Genomic DNA, 25,292 nt, shown 5'->3' with positions numbered 1-25,292 from the left:
ACAGTACATCTCTATATCTCTCTACAGTATATCTCTATATCTCTCTCTACAGTACATATCTATATATCTCTCTCTACAGTACATCTCTATATCTCTATATCTCTCTAGAGTATATCTCTATATCTCTCTCTACAGTACATCTCTATATCTCTCTCTACAGTACATCTCTATATCTCTCTCTACATTATATATCTATATCTCTATATCTCTCTCTACAGTACATCTCTATATCTCTCTCTACAGTACATCTCTATATCTCTCTCTACAGTATATTTCTATATCTCTCTCTACAGTACATCTCTATATCTCTCTCTACAGTACATCTCTATATCTCTCTCTACAGTATATTTCTATATATCTCTCTACAGTACATCTCTATATCTCTCTCTACAGTACATCTCTATATCTCTCTCTACAGTACATCTCTATATCTCTCTCTACAGTATATTTCTATATCTCTCTCTACAGTATATTTCTATATCTCTCTCTACAGTACATCTCTATATCTCTCTCTACAGTACATCTCTATATCTCTCTACAGTACATCTCTATATCTCTCTACAGTATATTTCTATATCTCTCTCTACAGTACATCTCTATATCTCTCTCTACAGTATATTTCTATATCTCTCTCTACAGTACATCTCTATATATCTCTCTACAGTACATATCTATATCTCTATATATCTCTCTACAGTACATCTCTATATATCTCTCTACAGTACATATCTATATCTCTATATCTCTCTCTACAGTACATCTCTATATCTCTCTCTACAGTATATTTCTATATATCACTCTACAGTACATCTCTATATCTCTCTCTACAGTACATCTCTATATCTCTCTCTACAGTATATCTCTATATCTCTCTCTACAGTACATCTCTATATCTCTCTCTACAGTATATTTCTATATATCACTCTACAGTACATCTCTATATCTCTCTCTACAGTACATCTCTATATCTCTATATCTCTCTCTACAGTACATCTCTATATCTCTCTCTACAGTACATCTCTATATCTCTCTCTACAGTATATTTCTATATCTCTCTCTACAGTACATCTCTATATCTCTCTCTACAGTACATCTCTATATCTCTCTCTACAGTATATTTCTATATCTCTCTACAGTACATCTCCATCTCTCTATCTCTCAATAATTGTCTGATGTATCTATATATGTATCTCTCTCTCTCCTGATTTAGGTTAGATATAGAGGGGACACGCTCAGATGTGATTTAGGTTAGATATAGAGGGGACACGCTCAGATGTGATTTAGGTTAGATATAGAGGGGACACGCTCAGATGTGAGAAGATAATATCTCTCCTCTCTCTCCTTCAATTCATCTTCTCTTCTTTTCTCAAGCTCTCTCCTCTCTTTACTGCACTAATGGCTTCGAGTAAAGTTCTCTCTTATGGAACTGAACAGACAAACACATACGTCAACATATACAAGCAGAGACAGTCTAGGAACAGAAGAGTCTAGAAAATGAACGATTATGGATGTCAGCAAAGCAAGTGTAAGTCACAATATCGCTACGCTACAAACAACAGAATGCGAGTGTATGAAGAAAAAAGAAACAGGAACTTACAGTGTTTGCACTGACCTTTGAACTCTGCACAAGCAGACAGAAGCAGAAACACAAACGGACGGAGAGGATGAGAGAAAGAACAGAGAAAGAACACAATTATGATTCATTAAAACAATGAGCAGAACTTAGAAAATCAAGTTAGAATACTTTAGTTTGATTGAGAACTCAAGGTTATAAAGTTTAAGTGAAAATAATTTAAAGTTAAGATATAAACCAATGTAGTATTGTTGTTGAATATAATGAACAAAAGGAGCCAGAGAGGAAGTAGCACTATCAGGTGTTAAACTGAATATATATTCATAACAAGAGGCGAGTTGATGGAAATCAGAAAACACAGTCATGCAACCTGATTTGTACCCAACGTGTAAAACCACAGTAACCACTAGAAGATACAGTAACCACATTAACCACTAGATGATACAGTAACCACTAGATGGTACAGTAACCACTAGATGGTACAGTAACCACAGTAACCACTCGATGGTACAGTAACCACTAGATGGTACAGTAACCACAGTAACCACTCGATGGTACAGTAACCACATTAACCCCTAGATGGTACAGTAACCACAGTAACCACTAGATGGTACAGTAACCACAGTAACCACTAGATGGTACAGTAACCACATTAACCCCTAGATGGTACAGTAACCACAGTAACCACTAGATGGTACAGTAACCACAGTAACTACTAGATGGTACAGTAACCACATTAACCCCTAGATGGTACAGTAACCACAGTAACCACTAGATGGTACAGTAACCACAGTAACTACTAGATGGTACAGTAACAACAGTAACCACTAGATGGTACAGTAACCACAGTAACTACTAGATGGTACAGTAACCACAGTAACCACTAGATGGTACAGTAACCACAGTAACTACTAGATGGTACAGTAACCACAGTAACCACTAGATGGTACAGTAACCACAGTAACTACTAGATGGTACAGTAACCACATTAACCCCTAGATGGTACAGTAACCACAGTAACCACTAGATGGTACAGTAACCACAGTAACTACTAGATGGTACAGTAACCACAGCAACCACTAGATGATACAGTAACCACAGCAACCACTAGATGATACAGTAACCACAGTAACCACTAGATGGTACAGTAACCACAGTAACCGCTAGATGGACAGTAACCACAGCAACCACTAGATGATACAGTAACCACAGTAAGCACTAGATGGATGCGTGGCCGGTAGGCGCTGAGTGGCTGTTAGCTCCACACTCACTATAGGAGGTATGCATTTTTTGTTTGAAAGTCACTGCAAAAGATGAACACATTCTGCCCACACCTCAACACAAATGTGATCAAACTTGCCATTACGCTTTTCTTTTAGGAACCGTCACGGCCCAGTTCCAACACCTCCAAATCACACAGCGAATGAGGGCGTTTTTGTTCCCATTAAAGCTGAATGGAGGGTGTTTTCCAGGCAGGAATGTAATGCTCGTTCACAAGCGCACACATATAGTAAGGTTCTGATTTATCAATGAAAACATGCGTATATGTTGCGTTCGACACAGTTTGATAAATGAGGCCCCAGGTCTGATCAACATGAGTCAGTTTCCCTCCCCACCAAAAGGGGGCAGCAGTGAGCCACACTTACAGAGGGGGAGGTGGCAGCAGAGAGTAGAGGAAGGATTCCTCCACAGGCGATAATGATGTTGTCCACCATCTGAGAGATGAGATGAATGGTGTTGTGGACAAAGATGATGTTCTCATTGCTGTTCACAAAGTCCATCACTGACTTGGTCGAATGGCTGGAGAGAGGAGGAGAGGAGAGGAGAGGAGAGGAGAGGAGAGGAGAGGAGAGGAGAGGAGAGGAGAGGAGAGGGAGAGGAGAGGAGAGGAGAGGAGAGGAGAGAGAGGAGAGGAGAGGAGAGGAGAGGAGAGGAGAGAGAGAGGAGAGGAGAGGAGAGGAGAGGAGAGGAGAGGAGAGGAGAGGAGAGGAGAGGAGGAGGAGAGGAGAGGAGAGGAGAGGAGAGGAGAGGAGAGGAGAGGAGAGGGAGAGGAGAGGAGAGGAGAGGAGAGGGAAGAGGAGAGGAGAGAGGAAAGGAAGAGAGAAGATGGAAAATGGGAGAGAGGAGAGAGTGAGGGGTTAATAATACACTGTTTTATGATACGCCTCCAGGTAATTGTCTGTGTCATTGTCTGCACCTGCTAGTCATTTTGACATCATTCCTTACATCCTGGAAGGCATGATTCCACGGAATAACTATTTTCTTACAAACACTTTCATTGAGCTTCCATCATTCCCTCTGAAAGACTGACTGCTGAGAATATATTTTGTAAATGTAATTCATTATTAATTTCATGCATCTTGATCTTGTTAATCTGACCTACTGTATATACGTAACATGTATTGACTACGGGGAGTGAGGAAATAATATTTTTAATTTTCACGACATTTTTTATGGAGTATTGTGTGTAGGTAAAAAAATTATAATACTTGAAATATTTTCAATTCAGTCTGAAAAATGTGGAATAAGTTTCCCCCCCAATCAATCTACACGCAACACCCCATACTGACATCACAACACCCCATAATGACATCACAACACCCCATAATGACATCGCAATACCCCATAATGACATCACAATACCCCATACTGACATCACAATACCCCATACTGACATCGCAATACCCCATACTGACATCACAACACCCCATACTGACATCACAACACCCCATACTGACATCACAACACCCCATACTGACATCACAACACCCCATAATGACATCACAACACCCCATAATGACATCACATTACCCCATTCTGACATCACATTACCCCATACTGACATCACAACACCCCATAATGACATCACAACACCCCATAATGACATCACAATACCCCATAATGACATCACAACACCCCATAATGACATCACAACACCCCATAATGACATCACAATACCCCATAATGACATCACAATACCCCATTCTGACATCACAATACCCCATACTGACATCACATTACCCCATAATGACATCACAACACCCCATAATGACATCACAATACCCCATAATGACATCACAATACCCCATAATGACATCACAATACCCCATTCTGACATCACAACAACGCATAATGACATCACAATACCCCATAATGACATCACAGTACCCCATAATGACATCACAGTACCCCATACTGACATCACAATACCCCATACTGACATCACAATACCCCATAATGACATCACAACACCCCATAATGACATCACAACACCCCATAATGACATCACAATACCCCATACTGACATCACAATACCCCATTCTGACATCACAATACCCCATTCTGACATCACAATACCCCATTCTGACATCACATTACCCCATACTGACATCACAACACCCCATAATGACATCACAACACCCCATACTGACATCACAATACCCCATAATGACATCACAATACCCCATTCTGACATCACAATACCCCATTCTGACATCACAATACCCCATACTGACATCACAATATAAAAATATATATATGTGTGTTTATATATATATATATACACACACATTAATATATACACATATACGCAAAAAAGTATTTGGTCAGCCACCAATTGTGCAAGTTCGCCCACTTAAAAAGATGAAAGCCTGTAATTTTCATCATAGGTACACTTCAACTATGACAGACAAAATGAGAAAAAAAATATATACACACATACATAAATCAAATCAAATCTAATTTTATTTGTCACATACACATGGTTAGCAGATGTTAATGCGAGTGTAGCGAAATGCTTGTGCTTCTAGTTCCGACAATGCAGTAATAACGAACAAGTAATCTAACTAACAATTCCAAAAAACTACTGTCTTATACACAGTGTAAGGGGATAAAGAATATGTACATAAAGATATATGAATGAGTGATGGTACAGAGCAGCATAGGCAAGATACAGTAGATGATATCGAGTACAGTATATACATATGAGATGAGTATGTAAACAAAGTGGCATAGTTAAAGTGGCTAGTGATACATGTATTACATAAGGATGCAGTCGATGATATAGAGTACAGTATATACGTTTGCATATGAGACGAATAATGTAGGGTAAGTAACATTATATAAGGTAGCATTGTTTAAATTGGCTAGTGATATATTTACATCATTTCCCATCAATTCCCATTATTAAAGTGGCTGGAGTTGAGTCAGTGTCAGTGTCAGTGTGTTGGCAGCAGCCACTCAATGTTAGTGGTGGCTGTTTAACAGTCTGATGGCCTTGAGATAGAAGCTGTTTTTCAGTCTCTCGGTCTCAGCTTTGATGCACCTGTACTGACCTCGCCTTCTGGATGATAGCGGGGTGAACAGGCAGTGGCTCGGGTGGTTGATGTCCTTGATGATCTTTCTGGCCTTCCTGTAGCATAGGGTGGTGTAGGTGTCCTGGAGGGCAGGTAGTTTGCCCCCGGTGATGCGTTGTGCAGACCTCACTACCCTCTGGAGAGCCTTACGGTTGAGGGCGGTGCAGTTGCCATACCAGGCGGTGATACAGCCCGCCAGGATGCTCTCGATTGTGCATCTGTAGAAGTTTGTGAGTGCTTTTGGTGACAAGCCAAATTTCTTCAGCCTCCTGAGGTTGAAGAGGCCCTGCTGCGCCTTCTTCACGATGCTGTCTGGTGAGTGGACCAATTCAGTTTGTCTGTGATGTGTATGCCGAGGAACTTAAAACTTGCTACCCTCTCCACTACTGTTCCATCGATGTGGATGGGGGGGTGTTCCCTCTGCTGTTTCCTGAAGTCCACAATCATCTCCTTAGTTTTGTTGACGTTGAGTGTGAGGTTATTTACACACATATCCACACATATGTAAGACCCCTTAATTTTTTTCAAAGATTTTACTAAATTTACAGTTCATATAAGGAAATCAGTCAATGTAAATACATTGATTAGGCCCTAATCTATGGATTTAACATGACTGGGCAGGGTACAGCCCTGGGCGGGCCTGGGAGGGCATAGGCCCACCCACTTGGGAGCCAGGCCTACCTACTGGAGAGTGAGGCCCAGCCAATCAGAATGTGTTTTCCCCCACAAAAAGCCTTAATTACAGGCAGAAATACTCCTCAGTTTCATCAGCTGAGGCCAGCTAAACAGACAGACAATCCTGCAGGTGAAGAAGTCAGATGTGGAGGTCCTGGACTGGCGTGGTTACACGTGGTCTGTGGTTGTGAGGCCGGTTGGACGTACTGCCAAATTCTCTAAAACAACGTTGGAGGCGGCTTACGGTAGAGAAATGAACATTATATTATCTGGCAACAGCTCTGGTGGACATTCCTGCAGTCAGCATGCCAATTACACGCTCCCTCAAAACAAGAGAAATCTGTGGCATTGTGTTGCGTAATTAAACTGCTCATTTTAGAGTGGCCTTTTATTGTCCCCAGCACAAGGTGCAATGATCACGCTGTTTAATCAGCTTCTTGATATGCCACATCTGCCAGGTCAATGGATTATCTCGAGACAAATGAGAAATGCTCACTAACATGGACGTAACCAAACAGTCCGACCACCCTCACCTCCTCCACACGTGCACGTCGGTCTCCAGGGCGAACAGCAGGTCTGTGAGGAGGCGCTGATGCATGGGCGACCACTTAAACTCTGGGATACGGAACATGGTGGTGCGAGGCCCGGGGCTGAACTGGCGTCGCTGCTCTTCCGTCATGGGTTCTGTCATCATCCCTCTAAAGGCCAGGTCCACACGCAGGTCACGCTCTGACTGGGCTGCCGGATGACCACGGAGTGCCTGTTGGGGGAAGTAGAGAGACAGGTTATGCTCCGACTGGGTCGCCGTACGACCGTGAAACACCTAGGGAGGAGGGTAAAGGAATGGTGGTACACTATCAACTGGTAAACTAGAAACAATAACAGCTGAATTGGTTAACTACAATTGCTAGCCTAACAACAATATCTTCCGCAAAAAGCTAATCGGCTGAGCTAAATAGCTAGGTCTCTCTCAAACTGGATCACTGTGGAGGGAAACAATACACAAGCTTAAAAACATCAGTCAAAACAACCTGAATATTGAAAATAAAACACCTACAGAAGCTAAGCTAATAACTATAACTAAGTTAGCTGTGTTTTTTAGTTTGAAGGTATCAGGATTGTTTGGGATCTATTTACTGCAACTGGTGTTAGCCAGCTGTGTTAGCCAACAGTGTTATCAAACAGTGTTATCAAACAGTGTTATCAAACAGTGTTAGCCAGCTGTGTTATCCAACAGTGTTATCAAACAGTGTTATCAAACAGTGTTAGCCAGCTGTGTTATCCAACAGTGTTATCAAACAGTGTTATCAAACAGTGTTATCAAACAGTGTTATCAAACAGTGTTATCAAACAGTGTTATCAAACAGTGTTAGCCAGCTGTGTTATCCAACAGTGTTATCCAACAGTGTTATCCAACAGTGTTATCCAACAGTGTTATCCAACAGTGTTATCCAACAGTGTTAGAGGCTGTGTTATCCAACAGTGTTAGAGGCTGTGTTACCCAACAGTGTTAGCCAGCTGTGTTAGCCAACAGTGTTATCCAACAGTGTTATCCAACAGTGTTATCCAGCTGTGTTAGCCAGCTGTGTTAGCCAACAGTGTTAGCCAACAGTGTTAGCCAACAGTGTTAGCCAACAGTGTTAGCCAGCTGTGTTAGCCAGCTGTGTAAACATTAGCTTAGATCAGTCTCTCAGTTATTGAAGACATGGCTAAGTACAGTAGCAATTGAAGGAGCAGAGTTATCTCACTTGGTTTAAAACAATTTTTTTCTTATTCCATTTATTTTTTAAACATTTATTTCACTTGGCAAGTCAGTTAAGATCAAATTCTTGTTTACAATGACGGCCTACATTTGAGGTAAGATATTTCTGTCACCCACCTGAGTAGTAGCGGTGGTCTGTATCTTCTCCATCTCTTTGTCCTTCCCATCTTCAGACCTTTCAGTATCAGATGTGGTGCTAGCCACGTCACCTCCAGCCTTACCCCCTGCCACCTCTCCATCTGCCCCAGACGGGACCTCTACCCCTGGGTAGGCCTGGATCTCAGCTGCCTGGCTCTCTCTCTGGGCGATGGAGCTGATGTCAGCCAGGGGGCTCTGGATATTGAAGGGCCCGTCTTCGGGGAGCCCTCCATGGGCTTGGCTCAGGTCTGAGCCTCCGCATGAGGTCATGTGGGCCAGAAGACTCAGGTCATCGCTGGGGCAGGTGGAGGAGTGGACGGGGCCTGAGGTGAGGGGCTGGTCCGGGCTGGGAAGGACCAGGGGGTCTGTGGAAGCCAGCGCTGGAAGAAGCTTCTCATCAACCTTAAAAAGATATGATAGAAAGACAATTCAGCAAGTCTCTCCAAGACTCCAACCCTGTTCCTGGAGAGATACCCTCCTGTAGGTTTTAACTCCAACCCTGTTCCTGGAGAGATACCCTCCTGTAGGTTTTAACTCCAACCCTGTTCCTGGAGAGATACCCTCCTGTAGGTTTTAACTCCAACCCTGTTCCTGGAGAGATACCCTCCTGTAGGTTTTAACTCCAACCCTGTTCCTGGAGAGATACCCTCCTGTAGGTTTTAACTCCAACCCTGTTCCTGGAGAGATACCCTCCTGTAGGTTTTAACTCCAACCCTGTTCCTGGAGAGAGACCCTCCTGTAGGGTTAAACTCCAACCCTGTTCCTGTAGGTTTGAACTCCAACCCTGTTCCTGGAGAGACACCCTTCTGTAGGTTTTAACTCTAAACCGGTTCCCGGAGAGAGACCCTCCTGTAGGTTTGAACTCCAACCCTGTTCCTGGAGAGAGACCCTGCTGTAGGTTTTAACTCCAACCCTGTTCCTGGAGAGAGACCCTCCTGTAGGTTTTAACTCCAACCCTGTTTCTGGAGATACCCTCCTGTAGGTTTTAATTAAAGACTAACAATGCCTGGTGCATATTTATTAATTGAAATACTGCAGCAATATATGGTGCTTATTTATTAATTAAAATACTGTAACAATGCCTGGTGCTTATTTATTAATTAAAATACTGTAACAATATATGGTGCATATTTATTAATTAAAAGACTAACAATGCCTGGTGCTTATTTATTAATTAAAATACTGTAACAATATATGGTGCATATTTATTAATTAAAAGACTAACAATGCCTGGTGCTTATTTATTAATTAAAATACTGTAACAATATATGGTGCTTATTTATTAATTAAAAGACTAACAATGCCTGGTGCTTATTTATTAATTAAAATACTGTAACAATGCCTGGTGCTTATTTATTCATTAAAAGACTGCAGCAATATATGGTGCTTATTTATTAATTAAAATAATAACAATGCCTGGTGCTTATTTATTAATTAAAATACTGTAACAATGCCTGGTGCTCATTTATTAATTAAAATACTGTAACAATGCCTGGTGCTTATTTATTAATTAAAAGACTGCAGCAATATATGGTGCTTATTTATTAATTAAAATACTGTAACAATGCCTGGTGCTTATTTATTAATTAAAATACTGTAACAATGCCTGGTGCTCATTTATTAATTAAAATACTGTAACAATGCCTGGTGCTTATTTATTAATTAAAAGACTGCAGCAATATATTGTGCTTATTTATTAATTAAAATACTAACAATGCCTGGTGCTTATTTATTAATTAAAAGACTAACAATGCCTGGTGCTTATTTATTAATTAAAATACTAACAATGCCTGGTGCTTATTTATTAATTAAAATACTAACAATGCCTGGTGCTTATTTATTAATTAAAATACTAACAATGCCTGGTGCTTATTTATTAATTAAAATACTAACAATGCCTGGTGCTTATTTATTAATTAAAATACTGTAACAATGCCTGGTGCTTATTTATTAATTAAAAGACTGTAACAATGCCTGGTGCTTATTTATTAATTAAAATACTAACAATGCCTGGTGCTTATTTATTAATTAAAATACTAACAATGCCTGGTGATTATTTATTAATTAAAATACTAACAATGCCTGGTGCTTATTTATTAATTAAAATACTAACAATGCCTGGTGCTTATTTATTAATTAAAATACTGTAACAATGCCTGGTGCTTATTTATTAATTAAAATACTGTAACAATGCCTGGTGCTTATTTATTAATTAAAATACTGTAACAATGCCTGGTGCTTATTTATTAATTAAAATACTGTAACAATGCCTGGTGCTTATTTATTAATTAAAATACTGTAACAATGCCTGGTGCTTATTTATTAATTAAAATACTGTAACAATGCCTGGTGCTTATTTATTAATTAAAATACTGTAACAATGCCTGGTGCTTATTTATTAATTAAAATACTAACAATGCCTGGTGCTTATTTATTAATTAAAATACTGTAACAATGCCTGGTGCTTATTTATTAATTAAAATACTGTAACAATGCCTGGTGCTTATTTATTAATTAAAATACTGTAACAATGCCTGGTGCTTATTTATTAATTAAAATACTGTAACAATATATGGTGCTTATTTATTAATTAAAATACTGTAACAATGCCTGGTGCTTATTTATTAATTAAAATACTGTAACAATGCCTGGTGCTTATTTATTAATTAAAATACTGTAACAATGCCTGGTGCTTATTTATTAATTAAAATACTGTAACAATATATGGTGCTTATTTATTAATTAAAATACTGTAACAATGCCTGGTGCTTATTTATTAATTAAAATACTGTAACAATATATGGTGCTTATTTATTAATTAAAATACTGTAACAATGCCTGGTGCTTATTTATTAATTAAAATACTGTAACAATATATGGTGCTTATTTATTAATTAAAATACTGTAACAATATATGGTGCTTATTTATTAATTAAAATACTGTAACAATATATGGTGCTTATTTATTAATTAAAATACTGTAACAATATATGGTGCTTATTTATTAATTAAAATACTGTAACAATGCCTGGTGCTTATTTATTAATTAAAATACTGTAACAATGCCTGGTGCTTATTTATTAATTAAAATACTGTAACAATATATGGTGCTTATTTATTAATTAAAATACTGTAACAATGCCTGGTGCTCATGTATTAATACATCTGCAGTGTATGACCCCATTACATTGTTCTTCAAATCCATTAATAACATAATATTCCTACAACAAAAAACACATCTTTAACCTCTACCTTGCTGAAGAGGAATCCTCTGTTGTTCGGGACACTGTCCTTCTCGTCAGCAAGGGTGATGAGCGGACCCATGTTCCCATCATCCTCCATGGCGTCAGGCCCCGCCCCCGTGACCACCGTGTCATCTTTAGGCACCAGGTTACTGTGGTTGCCATTCAGCTTCCGCACCACGACACAGTAGGCGCTGTCCAGCAGGGAGTCTACCTCCACCAGGGGCCCGTTCCCCATCCTTCCTCCTCCTATCCCTCCAATCCCTCCTCCACCCAGTCCCTCCATCCTTCCTCCTCCAATCCCTCCTATCCCTCCTCCACCCAGTCCCTCCATCCTTCCTCCTCCAATCCCTCCTATCCCTCCTCCTCCAATCCCTCCTATCCCTCCTCCACCCAGTCCCTCCATCCTTCCTCCTCCAATCCCTCCAATCCCTCCTCCACCCAGTCCCTCCATCCCTCCTCTTCCCACCGTCCCTTCCGGGGATAGATCCAGGTCATCTAATTTGACCTCCGTAGCCTCCACCTTCTCCGCCTTGATATCCACCAGGAGGTCATGAACTTCGACCCTTTCCCCTGACCCCTGCACCCCAGGGGTCAAAGCCTCCCCGTTGGGTCCTTTCGTCTCCACCCCTCCCTCAGCGAGCAGGTTCCTGGAATGCACTCCTCCTCCCTCTCCGTACTCGGCCTCGCTTTCTGGGGTCTGCGTCTGTGAGTGGTCGTCCAGCTCGCGGATCTCCAGGTTGCCGTTGACGACGGGGGCGGGCGTGGCCGAGAGGCCGGAGATGGTGGAGACGGAACCTTTCTTTCCCTTCTTGATGTTCTCCTCCTCCTGTCGCTGGTACTCCTCGTACATCTTAGCCAGGTACTCCTTATGGGCCTCGTACGTTACCTATGGAAGAGACATGATCAATAACTAATAATCAATAACATCTTAGCCAGGTACTCCTTATGGGCCTCGTACGTTACCTATGGAAGAGACATGATCAATAACTAATAATCAATAACATCTTAGCCAGGTACTCCTTATGGGCCTCGTACGTTACCTATGGAAGAGACATGATCAATAACTAATAATCAATAACATCTTAGCCAGGTACTCCTTATGGGCCTCGTACGTTACCTATGGAAGAGACATGATCAATAACTAATAATCAATAACATCTTAGCGCACGCACATACACACAAAACACACACACACAACAGGGCAAATTCTGAATTGAATTGAATTCAAACAATGAATTTGAATTACATTTTAATTGACCACCCCCCTCAGGAAGCAGCATTTGAAATGAATTTGAAGGAAGTAGAATTTAAATCAAACCAATTCAACTGAGAAATGAAAAATTCATGTGTCATTAATTTAACAAATATTTTATCAAAATGATATAGTACTTAGAATACAGATACCATTTCAAATATTACTTTGATAATAATGTCAAACTGATTATTTTTTCTTTGTCATGACATTGTTCCTTCCCATACAGCAGTGTTTGATCTAATGCATTCTGGGAAATGTATTTTTTTCTTCTGATATTTAAAAACATAAGAGAATTAGGAATTATTAGAGACAACCCACAACATGATCTTAGAATTTTTCAAATAGTTTTAGAAAAATGAGTTTTAAAAATCTAAATGTTTCATCATTATGTATGGTATGGATCCATACATTACGTCAATATAAACATGTCTATGGTAAGGAAGGAGACATTTGAATTTCATTGCATTTTTTTGTGAATACAATTCTACTTCCTTGAATTACATTTACATGTTAGTCATTTAGCTCTTATCCAGAACGACTTACAATTAGGGTATTCATCTTAAGACAGCTAAGTGAGACGACCACAGTACGTTTCCTCAAAGTATCAGCAAATTCAGAGCTTTTCGTTTGTTCTCAGGGGGAGGGTTTGTGGGATTATTTAAGATACTGTTTGAAGAGGAGGGGATTTCAGATGTTTTCAGAAGATGGGCAGGAACTCTGCCATTCTCGTTTCAACTGATTCCACTATTAGCCAGGACGAAGAAGAGCTTGGCCTGGGCTGCCCTCCTTTAGAGGTGGGAGGGCCAAGAGACCTAAGAAGAGCTTGGCCTGGGCTGCCCTCCTTTAGAGGTGGGAGGGCCAAGAGACCTAAGAAGAGCTTGGCCTGGGCTGGCCTCCTTTAGAGGTGGGAGGGCCAAGAGACCTAAGAAGAGCTTGGCCTGGGCTGCCATCCTTTAGAGGTGGGAGGGCCAAGAGACCTAAGAAGAGCTTGGCCTGGGCTGGCCTCCTTTAGATGTGGAAGGACCAAGAGACCAGAGGAGTGCTCGGTTTGGGGTGTAGGGTTTGATCAGAGCCTGACGGTAGGGAGGGGCAGTTCCTCTTGATGCTCCGTAGGTAAGCACCATGGTCTGGTAGTGGATGTGAGCTTCAACTGGAAGCCAGTGGAGTGTGAAGAGGAGCAGTGTGACATGGGAGAACTTGGGAAGGTTGAACACCAGGCGGACAGCATCGTTCTGGTTAAGTTGCAGGGGTTTGATGGCACAACCCGGGGAACCGAGTTGCAGTAGTCGACAAGCGTGCCTGGACAAGGACCTGCGCCACTTCCTGCCTGAGGAAAGGTCATACTCTATGGATGCAGGAGCGAGTCACTGCTGACGTTGGCAGAGAATGACAGGATGTTTGTTGTCCAGGGTCATGCCAAGGTTCTTTGCACTCTGGGAGGGGGTACCATGGAGTTTTAAATATATATATTTAGGGGGCAGCTTTAACATTGTAGATAGATGGTGGGTTCTATCAATGTCATTATTTTCATCATTTTCAATCCCCCATATATATATTTACTTTTTTTTTAAAACTCTACCTCACCTCCACTAACTGGAGTAAACTAACAATCAAAAAATACATAGGCTTCTATTCACAGTTTATACATGCGATACCTTTTACATGAGTTCTCTTTATTTTCTCATCCTACCCTTCAGTTATCCTCAACCCCTCCCATCGTGTCTCTAAAACTTTTCCAGACATCTACTTGCCAAATATATATTTTTAACTGTACTGTGAAAAAAACTCAAAGTTTTGGAGAAAAAAAAAAATCTAAGTTTATAAACACTTTGCCATGGAATCAGCACATCAAACATCCCTTCACAGCTACTTTGCAACCTGTATGGTGTCAATATGCTGGTCTTTAAATTAAACTGGTATACTTTTTTAACCAATTTTGTTCTTTAATGCAGGGCCGACATAAACGTTCCATACCTTCTCCCTTCCTCCATTTTTTTGTGGTAATGCAGCAATCAGTTGGTTGTCATTTTGGACAGAGCAGACATTTCCATATATTTTTGTTGGCTGCATATGTTACATAACTCCACCAGTCCAATTTACGTGACCATTTACAAAGATTATAACGTTTAAACAAAATAAATCTCCATAAATATTGTTTATTTTTTCAATGACTATATTTGAGTTTATCCATAATATTTGACTGAAATTGCAACCAGCTTTCTATGGCTTGTATTAAAAATAGTGATATTTTTGGAGATTATTTTTAAATAACTGGACATGAGAAGTTGTAGAAGTTGGTTAGGAGAGACCATGACAGAGCTGAGTGATTTGGTCTATAGAGAGAAGAAGAGAGGGACTAGAACCGAGCCCTGGGGGACACCAGTAGTGAGAGTATGTGGTGCAGACACAGATCCTCTCCACATCACCTGGTAGGAGCAGCCTGCCAGGTAGGATGCAGTCCAAGAGTGGTGATAGAGCCTGAGACACCCAGCCCTGAGAGGGTGGAGAGGAGGATCTGATAGAGCCTGAGACACCCAGCCCTGAGAGGGTGGAGAGGAGGATCTGATAGAGCCTGAGACACCCAGCCCTGAGAGGGTGGAGAGGAGGATCTGATAGAGCCTGAGATGCCCAGCCCTGAGAGGGTGGAGAGGAGGATCTGATAGAGCCTGAGATGCCCAGCCCTGAGAGGGTGGAGAGGAGGATCTGATAGAGACTGAGACACCCAGCCCTGAGAGAGTGGAGAGGAGGATCTGATAGAGACTGAGACACCTAGCCCTGAGAGGGTGGAGAGGAGGATCTGATAGAACCTGAGACACCCAGCCCTGAGAGGGTGGACAGGAGGATCTGATAGAGCCTGAGACACCCAGTCCTGAGAGGGTGGAGAGGAGGATCTGATAGAGCCTGAGACACCCAGCCCTGAGAGGGTGGAGAGCAGGATCTGATAGAGCCTGAGACGCCCAGCCCTGAGAGGGTGGAGAGGAGGATCTGATAGAGCCTGAGATGCCCAGCCCTGAGAGGGTGGAGAGGAGGATCTGATAGAGACTGAGACACCCAGCCCTGAGAGAGTGGAGAGGAGGATCTGATAGAGACTGAGACACCTAGCCCTGAGAGGGTGGAGAGGAGGATCTGATAAAACCTGAGACACCCAGCCCTGAGAGGGTGGACAGGAGGATCTGATAGAGCCTGAGACACCTAGCCCTGAGAGGGTGGAGAGGAGGATCTGATAGAACCTGAGACGCCCAGCCCTGAGAGGGTGGAGAGGAGGATCTGATAGAACCTGAGACACCCAGCCCTGAGAGGGTGGACAGGAGGATCTGATAGAGCCTGAGACACCTAGCCCTGAGAGGGTGGAGAGGAGGATCTGATAGAACCTGAGACACCCAGCCCTGAGAGGGTGGACAGGAGGATCTGATAGAGCCTGAGACACCTAGCCCTGAGAGGGTGGAGAGGAGGATCTGATAGAACCTGAGACGCCCAGTCCTGAGAGGGTGGAGAGGAGGATCTGATAGAGACTGAGACACCTAGCCCTGAGAGGGTGGAGAGGAGGATCTGATAGAACCTGAGACACCCAGCCCTGAGAGGGTGGACAGGAGGATCTGATAGAGCCTGAGACACCCAGCCCTGAGAGGGTGGAGAGCAGGATCTGATAGAGACTGAGACACCCAGCCCTGAGAGAGTGGAGAGGAGGATCTGATAGAGACTGAGACACCTAGCCCTGAGAGGGTGGAGAGGAGGATCTGATAGAACCTGAGACACCCAGCCCTGAGAGGGTGGACAGGAGGATCTGATAGAGCCTGAGACACCTAGCCCTGAGACAGATAGGATCTAGGAGGATGAGAACAGAGTCAGCTTGTGACAGAGAGGAGAGCAGAGATCTTGGTTCAGTGACTCGTCTTGAAGCCTGACTGATTAGGGTCAAGAAGATCGTTCTGAGAGAGAAACGACAGAGTTGGTCAGAGGACCGAACGCTCAAGTGTTCTGGAAAGAAAACAAAGAAGGGATGTCGTTTTTGAAGTCAGAAGTGTTGAGAGTCGGTTTCTTGATGAGGGGAGCGACTTGGGACATCTTGAAGGGGATGGAGGAGGGAGGAGGGGATGGATGAGGGAGGAGGGAGGAGGGGATGGATGAGAGGGGGAGGGGATGGAGAATGGAGGTGGGGATGGAGGAAGGAGGAGGGGAGGGAGGAGAGGATGGAGGAGGGATGGAGGAGGGGATGGAGAAGGGAGGAGGGGATGGATGAGGGAGGAGGGGATGGATGAGGGAGGAGGGGATGGAGGAAGGAGGAGGGGAGGGAGGAGGGGATGGAGGAGGGATGGAGGAGGGGATGGAGAAGGGAGGAGGGGATGGCGGAGGGAGGAGGGGATGGAGGAGGGAGGAGGGGATGGAGAGGGAGGAGGGGATGGAGAAGGGAGGAGGGGATGGAGGAAGGAGGAGGGGAGGGAGGAGGGGATGGAGGAGGGATGGAGGAGGGGGTGGATGAGGGGATGGAGGAGGGAGGAGGGGATGGATGAGGGAGGAGGGGATGGAGAAGGGAGGAGGGGATGGAGGAAGGAGGAGGGGAGGGAGGAGGGGAGGGATGGAGGAGGGGATGGAGAAGGGATGGAGGATGGGGATGGATGGATGGGAGGAGGGGATGGAGGAGGGAGGAGGGGATGGATGAGGGAGGAGGGGATGGAGATGGATGAGGAGATGGAGGAGGGGATGGATGAGGGGATGGATGAGGAAGGAGGGGATGGATGAGGGGATGGAGAAGGGAGGAGGGGATGAATGAGGGAGGAGGGGATGGAGAAGGGAGGAGGGGATGGAGGAGGGGATGGAGGAGGGGATGGATGAGGGAGGAGGGGATGGATGAGGAAGGAGGGGATGGAGAAGGGAGGAGGGGATGGATGAGGGAGGAGGGGATGGATGAGGGAGGAGGGGATGGAGGAGGATGGGGATGGAGAAGGGAGGAGGGGATGGAGGAGGGCATGGAGGAGGGAGGAGGGGATGGATGAAGGGATGGAGGAGGGAGGAGGGGATGGATGAGGGAGGAGGGGATGGAGGAGGGGATGGAGGAGGGAGGAGGGGATGGAGGAGGGGATGGATGAGGGAGGAGGGGATGGATGAGGGAGGAGGGGATGGAGAAGGGGATGGAGAAGGGAGGAGGGGATGGATGAGGGAGGAGGGGAGGGAGGAGAGGATTGATGAGGGAGGAGGGGAGGGAGGAGGGAGGAGAGGATTGATGAGGGAGGAGGGGATGGAGGAGGGGAAGGAGGAGGGGATGGAGGAGGGGATGGAGGAGGGAGGAGAGGATGGAGGAGGGAGGAGAGGAGGGAGGAGAGGATGGAGGAGGGAGGAGAGGATGAGGAGGGGATGGAGGAGGGAGGAGAGGATGGAGGAGGGAGGAGGGGATGGATGAGAGAGGAGGGGATGGATGAGAGAGGAGGGGATGGATGAGAGAGGAGGGGATGGATGAGAGAGGAGGGGATGGATGAGAGAGGAGGGGATGGATGAGAGAGGAGGGGATGGATGAGAGAGGAGGGGATGGAGGAGGGAGGAGGGGATGGAGGAGGGAGGAGGGGATGGAGGAGGGGATGGAGGAGGGAGGGGGAGGGAGGAGGGGATGGAGAAGGGAGGAGGGGAGGGAGGGAGGAGGGGATGGAGGAGGGAGGAGGGGTTGGAGGAGGGGATGGAGAAGGGAGGAGGGGATGGAGAAGGGAGGAGGGGATGGAGAAGGGAGGAGGGGATGGAGGAGGGGATGGAGGAGGGGATGGAGGAGGGGATGGAGGAGGGGATGGAAGAGGGAGGAGGGGATGGAGGAGGGAGGAGGGATGGAGGAGGGGTAGGGGATGGAGGAGGGAGTAGGGGATGGAGGAGGGAGTAGGGGATGGAGGAGGGAGGAGGGGATGGAGGAGGGTATGGAGGAGGGAGGAGGGGATGGAGGAGGGAGGAGGGGATGGAGGAGGGAGGAGGGGATGGAGGAGGGGATGGAGGAGGGAGGAGTTGATGGAGGGTATGGAGGAGGGTATGGAGGAGGGAGGAGGGGATGGATGAGGGAGGAGGGGATGGATGAGGGAGGAGGGGATGGATGAGGGGATGGAGGAGGGGATGGAGGAGGGAGGAGGGGATGGAGGAGGGGATGGAGGAGGGAGGAGGGGATGGAGGAGGGAGGAGGGGATGGAGGAGGGAGGAGGGGATGGATGAGGGGATGGAGGGTATGGAGGAGGGAGGAGGGGTTGGAGGATGGAGGAGGGGATGGAGGAGGGAGGAGGGTATGGAGGAGGGGATGGAGGATGGAGGAGGGGATGGAGGAGGGAGGAGGGGATGGAGGAGGGAGGGGGATGGAGTATAGTGGGCAGGTTGTTGGGCGTTCAGACCTCACTAGTTACAGGATGTCATCTAGAGGGGAGAAAGAGGTCAAGGGTAGTTCTGGGGGCGAGAAGGTAGAAAAGAGTTTCAAATTCAATTTAAATACTTCTTCCTGTGGGACGTGTCCATTAACCCCCCACACACACACCCACACACACACACACACACAGTGTGTGTTTACCTTGGAGTGAGCGATGGACAACGTATCCACCCAGACCCTCCATCCCCCCACTCATACTTGATGGCGTGGTAGAGCAGGATCCTGAAGATGTTATAGACCATCTCCATCATCTTCTGTTCCTCTGGGCTCTTGGGGTTGATGTAACCCAGACTGAACATCCAGTCCTGCCACACTGAACACTGTAACAGACACCTAGAGACAGACAATATATCATCAATAATATTCATACTGATCTATAATGCTGTTAGGGTTGATATAACCCAGACTGACAACCTAGAGATGGACAAGTTAACATCTCAACTATTCATTCATTCATAGGGTGTGTGTGTGTGTGTGTGTGTGTGTGTGTGGTGTGTGTGTGTGGTGTGTGGTGTGCGGTGTGCGTGTGGTGTGCGTGTGCGGTGTGCGTGTAGTGTGCGTGTGCATGTGTGTACTCACCGTCTGTTCTCTCGGCTGCTACTGAACAGTTTGATCATGTCAGACAGGAACAGTGTCTTGACCTCCATCAGTTCAGGACAACAGCTCTTCAACAAGGTCGCTACCACCTTCAAAATCACTGAGAGAGGGAGGAGGGGGAGAGGAGAGGAGGGAGAGAGAGAGAGGAGAGGAGGGAGAGGAGGGAGAGGAGATGGGGAAGGAGGGAGAGTAGGGAGGGGGAGAGAGAGAGGAGAGAGGGAGGAAGAGGAGAGAATGGAGGAGGGGGGAGAGGAGGGAGGGGGAGGACAGGAGGGAGAGAGAGAGGAGAGGAGGGAGAAGAAAGGAGGGAGGGGGAGGGAGATTAGGAGGGGGGAGGAGATGAGGGAGGGGGAGAGAAAGGAGAGGAGGGAGAGGGGGAGGAAGAGGAGAGGAGGGATAGGAGACGAGGGAGGGAGGAGAGGAGAGGAGGGAGGGAGAGGAGAGAGGAGGGAGGAGGGAGGGAGAGGAGGGAGGAGAGAGGAGGGAGGAGAGGAGACAAGGGAGGAGGGGGAGAGAGAGGAGAGGAGCCAGGAAGGGGAGAGAGAGGAGAGGAGGCAGGAGGGGGAGAGGGGAGGGGAGGAGGAGGGGTGAGAGAGGAGAGGAGGGAGAGGAGACGGGGTAGGAGGGAGAGAGAGGAGAGAGAGGAAGAGGAGTGAGAGAGGAGAGGGAGGAAGATGAGAGGAGGGGGAGAAGGAGAAGAGGGAGAGAGGGGGAAGTAGGAGGGAGAGGGGAGAGGGAGGAGGGAGGAGGGAGAGAGAGAGGAGAGGAGAGAAGGGAGAGGAGGGTGATAGAGAGGAGAAGAGGGAGAGGAGAAGAGGGAGAGGAGACGAGGGAGAGGAGACGAGGGAGGGGAGAGATAGGAGACGAGGGAGAACAGGGAGAGGGAGAGGAGACGAGAAGAGGGAGAGGAGACGAGGGAGAAGAGGGAAGTTGTTACCACCTTCAGACTAATAGCACAGAGAAACAGATAGTGTATCTTAATTTGATCATCCTGTTGTTGCACAGCAGAAAATACAGTGTCTTCAATAGGGCCGAGAGGAGGGAGGGAAAGGAGGGCAGTCCATTTCATCACGGCACAGGCCCTTTAAAGTGCATGTGTTTCCGCATGGACCCTTTTAAGAGAGACACACAACACGTGTCTGAGTTCATCCCGTCTGCAGTAGAGCTCTGCTACACGACCCGAGTCAGACGACCCTGATGGCGACCCTGACATTATAAACATGTTAATTCATCACTAACTAGGCTACGGACAGGGCTCAAGTATTACTAAATGAATCACTGACATTTTGAAGCTGAGCTGTGCTGCAGTACAGTCATATCTGACTGAGATCATAACATGGAGTCAGAAGTGCTTCAACTTCCTCAACTATAAAACAGGAGACATTATGTCACAGAAAACTATAATATGTAGTTGAGTGAAGAAATGTAGCTAACTGCTCTCTCATGTTAACAGCTAACTGCTAACTGCTCTCTCATGTTAACAGCTAACTGCTAACAGCTCCCTCATGTTAACAGCTAACAGCTCTCTCATGTTAACAGCTAACTGCTCTCTCATGTTAACAGCTAACTGCTAATAGCTCTCTCATGTTAACAGCTAACTGCTCTCTCATGTTAACAGCTAACAGCTCTCTCATGTTAACAGCTAACTGCTCTCTCATGTTAACAGCTAACTGCTCTCTCATGTTAACAGCTAACAGCTAACTGCTCTCTCATGTTAACAGCTAACTGCTAACTGCTCTCTCATGTTAACAGCTAACTGCTCTCTCATGTTAACAGCTAACAGCTAACTGCTCTCCCATGTTAACAGCTAACAGCTAACTGCTCTCTCATGTTAACAGCTAACAGCTAACTGCTCTCTCATGTTAACAGCTAACTGCTAACAGCTCCCTCATGTTAACAGCTAACTGCTAACTGCTCTCTCATGTTAACAGCTAACTGCTAACTGCTCTCTCATGTTAACAGCTAACTGCTCTCTCATGTTAACAGCTAACTGCTCTCTCATGTTAACAGCTAACAGCTAACTGCTCTTTCATGTTAACAGCTAACAGCTAACTGCTCTCTCATGTTAACAGCTAACTGCTCTCTCATGTTAACAGCTAACTGCTCTCTCATGTTAACAGCTAACTGCTCTCTCATGTTAACAGCTAACTGCTCTCTCATGTTAACAGCTAACAGCTAACTGCTCTCCCATGTTAACAGCTAACTGCTCTCTCATGTTAACAGCTAACTGCTCTCTCATGTTAACTGCTAACTGCTAACTGCTCTCTCATGTTAACAGCTAACAGCTAACTGCTCTCTCATGTTAACAGCTAATTGCTCTCTCATGTTAACAGCTAACTGCTCTCTCATGTTAACAGCTAACTGCTCTCTCATGTTAACAGCTAACTGCTCTCTCATGTTAACAGCTAACTGCTCTCTCATGTTAACAGCTAACAGCTAATTGCTCTCCCATGTTAACAGCTAACTGCTAATTGCTCTCCCATGTTGCTAACTGCTCCCATGTTAACAGCTAACTGCTCTCTCATGTTAACAGCTAACTGCTAACTGCTCTCTCATGTTAACAGCTAACTGCTCTCTCATGTTAACAGCTAACAGCTAATTGCTCTCCCATGTTAACAGCTAACTGCTCTCTCATGTTAACAGCTAACTGCTCTCTTGTGTTAACAGCTAATTGCTCTCTCATGTTAACAGCTAAAAGCTACAGTGAGGGAAAAAAGTATTTGATCCCCTGCTTTTGTACGTTTGCCCACTGACAAAGAAATGATCAGTCTATAATTTTAATGGTAGGTTTATTGGAACAGTGAGAGGCAGAATAACAACAAAAAATTTCAGAAAGCCGCCTGTCAAAAATGATATAAATTAATTTGCATTTTAATAAGGAAAATAAGTATTTGACCCCCTCTCAATCAGAAAGATTTCTGACTCCCAGTAGACTAGACTAGACTAGTTGATGATGAAGAACATGGATCAGTAGACTAGACTAGTTGATGATGAAGAACATGGATCAGTAGACTAGACTAGTTGATGATGAAGAACATGGATCAGTAGACTAGACTAGTTGATGATGAAGAACATGGATCAGTAGACTAGACTAGTTGATGATGAAGAACATGGATCAGTAGACTAGACTAGTTGATGATGAAGAACATGGATCAGTAGACTAGACTAGTTGATGATGAAGAACATGGATCAGTAGACTAGACTAGTTGATGATGAAGAACATGGATCAGTAGACTAGACTAGTTGATGATGAAGAACATGGATCAGTAGACTAGACTAGTTGATGATGAAGAACATGGATCAGTAGACTAGACTAGTTGATGATGAAGAACATGGATCAGTAGACTAGACTAGTTGATGAAAAGACAGACACACAGACACACAGACACACAGACACACAGACACACAGACACACAGACACACAGACACACAGACAGACAGACAGACAGACAGACAGACAGACAGACAGACAGACAGACAGACAGACAGACAGACAGACAGACAGACAGACAGACAGACAGACAGACAGACAGACAGACAGACAGACAGACAGACACAGACAGACACAGACAGACAGACAGACAGACAGACACACAGACACACAGACACACAGACAGACAGACAGACAGACAGACAGACAGACAGACAGACAGACAGACAGACAGACAGACAGACAGACAGACAGACAGACAGACAGACGTATAGTGGGAGAGAAGGTGGAAAAAGAGTGGACTTACTGGGGTTCTGTATCTTGACGGTGGAGTCAGGTTCTGGGTGGGGCTTGTGGACTACCTGGGTACACACCTGTTCTGTCAGAATCTACAGTGGCGGAGAGTGACAAGTGTCAATCAAACATGACATGTGTCAATGAAACTTTACCAGCACAAGACACATCGTTTTCAGATACTACAGGAAAAGTTTATATAGAGGTAAATGAGAAGTTACTGTGATGACATACATTGCAGTGAGTGAGTGAGTGTGTTTACCTACCTCATGTAGTGTGTTACCTACCTTGTAGAGTGTGTTCTCTACTTTGTAGAGTGTGTTACCTACCTCGTAGAATGTGTTTCAATGTTCCCGACCTCGTAGAGCGTGTTCCCTACCTCGTAGAGTGTGTTCCCTACCTCGTAGAGTGTGTCCCCAACCTCGCAGAGTGTGTCCCCTACCTCGTAGAGTGTGTTCCCGACCTCGTAGAGTGTGTTCCCGACCTCGTAGAGCGTGTTCCCAACCTCGTAGAGCGTGTTAGAATGTTCCCTACCTCGTAGAGTGTCCCCTACCTCGTAGAGCGTGTTCCCTACCTCGTAGAGCGTGTTTCAATGTGCCCTACCTCATAGAGCGTGTTCTCTACCTCGTAGAGGGTGTTATAATGTTCCCGACCTCGTAGAGTGTGTTACCTACCTCGTAGAGCGTGTTGTAGGTTGTGACGCTGACGGTGTTGGTGTGGATCATCAGCCTCTCTCCCAGCAGGGTGAACAGGCTGTGTGTGTGCATGATCTCCACTTTCCTCCCTGCACACACACACACACACACACACACACACACACACACACACAGCACACGCGCACACACACACACACACACAAAACAAATGTCACAGTGAGTAACAAATAATAGCGAAATGATGAACTCATCAGATCCTCAACACACACACACACATCTCCCGTCTGTCTCTGTCAGGGGCCTTTTCACCGCCTGGCCAAGAAAGGAGACAGCTAGAGGTGCTGTCAGTCACCATGGCCACCGGGGGATGAAGGGCGCGATAAATGAGAACAACCAACTGGCCCAGCCAACAGCACGTCACCATGACAACTACCGTACACTCCAAAACACCAGATCATCCAGCAGAGATCTCCTCTCCCATCTCCCTCTCCCCTCCCCTCCCCTCTTCTCCCCTCCCCCTCTACCATCCCCTCTCCTCTCCTCTCCTCTCCTCTCCCTCTCCTCTCCCTCCCCTCCCCCTCTCCCTCTCCTCTCCTCTCCTCTCCTCTCCTCTCCCCTCCTCTCCTCCCCTCCTCTACTCATTCAGACTGTGACAGCATATCATTACATCAGCATATAGTGGGTGACAGAGAGAGAGTTGGATTGGATGAATTAATGAATGGAATGTGGATGACTCTCAACTGACACTTGAGCCACTAGTCAATGAGAATGTTAGGTGATCTATCCATCCATCCATCCAGCCAGCCAGCCAGCCAGCCAGCCAGCCAGCCAGCCAGCCAGCCAGCCAGCCAGCCAGCCAGCCAGCCTCACTAGTCAATGAGAATGTTAGGTGACCTATCCATCCATCCATCCATCCAGCCAGCC

At 45.4% G+C, this 25,292-nt stretch overlaps 1 pseudogene; it reads right to left on the bottom strand.

Annotated features, from left to right (window-relative positions):
* The window catches only part of LOC112237923, a 294,281-nt pseudogene that overhangs the window by 115,418 nt on the left and 153,571 nt on the right, over positions 1 to 25,292 (bottom strand).

The sequence above is a fragment of the Oncorhynchus tshawytscha genome, linkage group LG30 (genome assembly GCF_018296145.1).
Source record: "Oncorhynchus tshawytscha isolate Ot180627B linkage group LG30, Otsh_v2.0, whole genome shotgun sequence".
Classification (NCBI taxonomy): Eukaryota; Metazoa; Chordata; class Actinopteri; order Salmoniformes; family Salmonidae; genus Oncorhynchus; species Oncorhynchus tshawytscha.
Note: the sequence above shows the minus strand (reverse complement) of the source record. Positions and strands in the feature narration are given on the sequence as shown.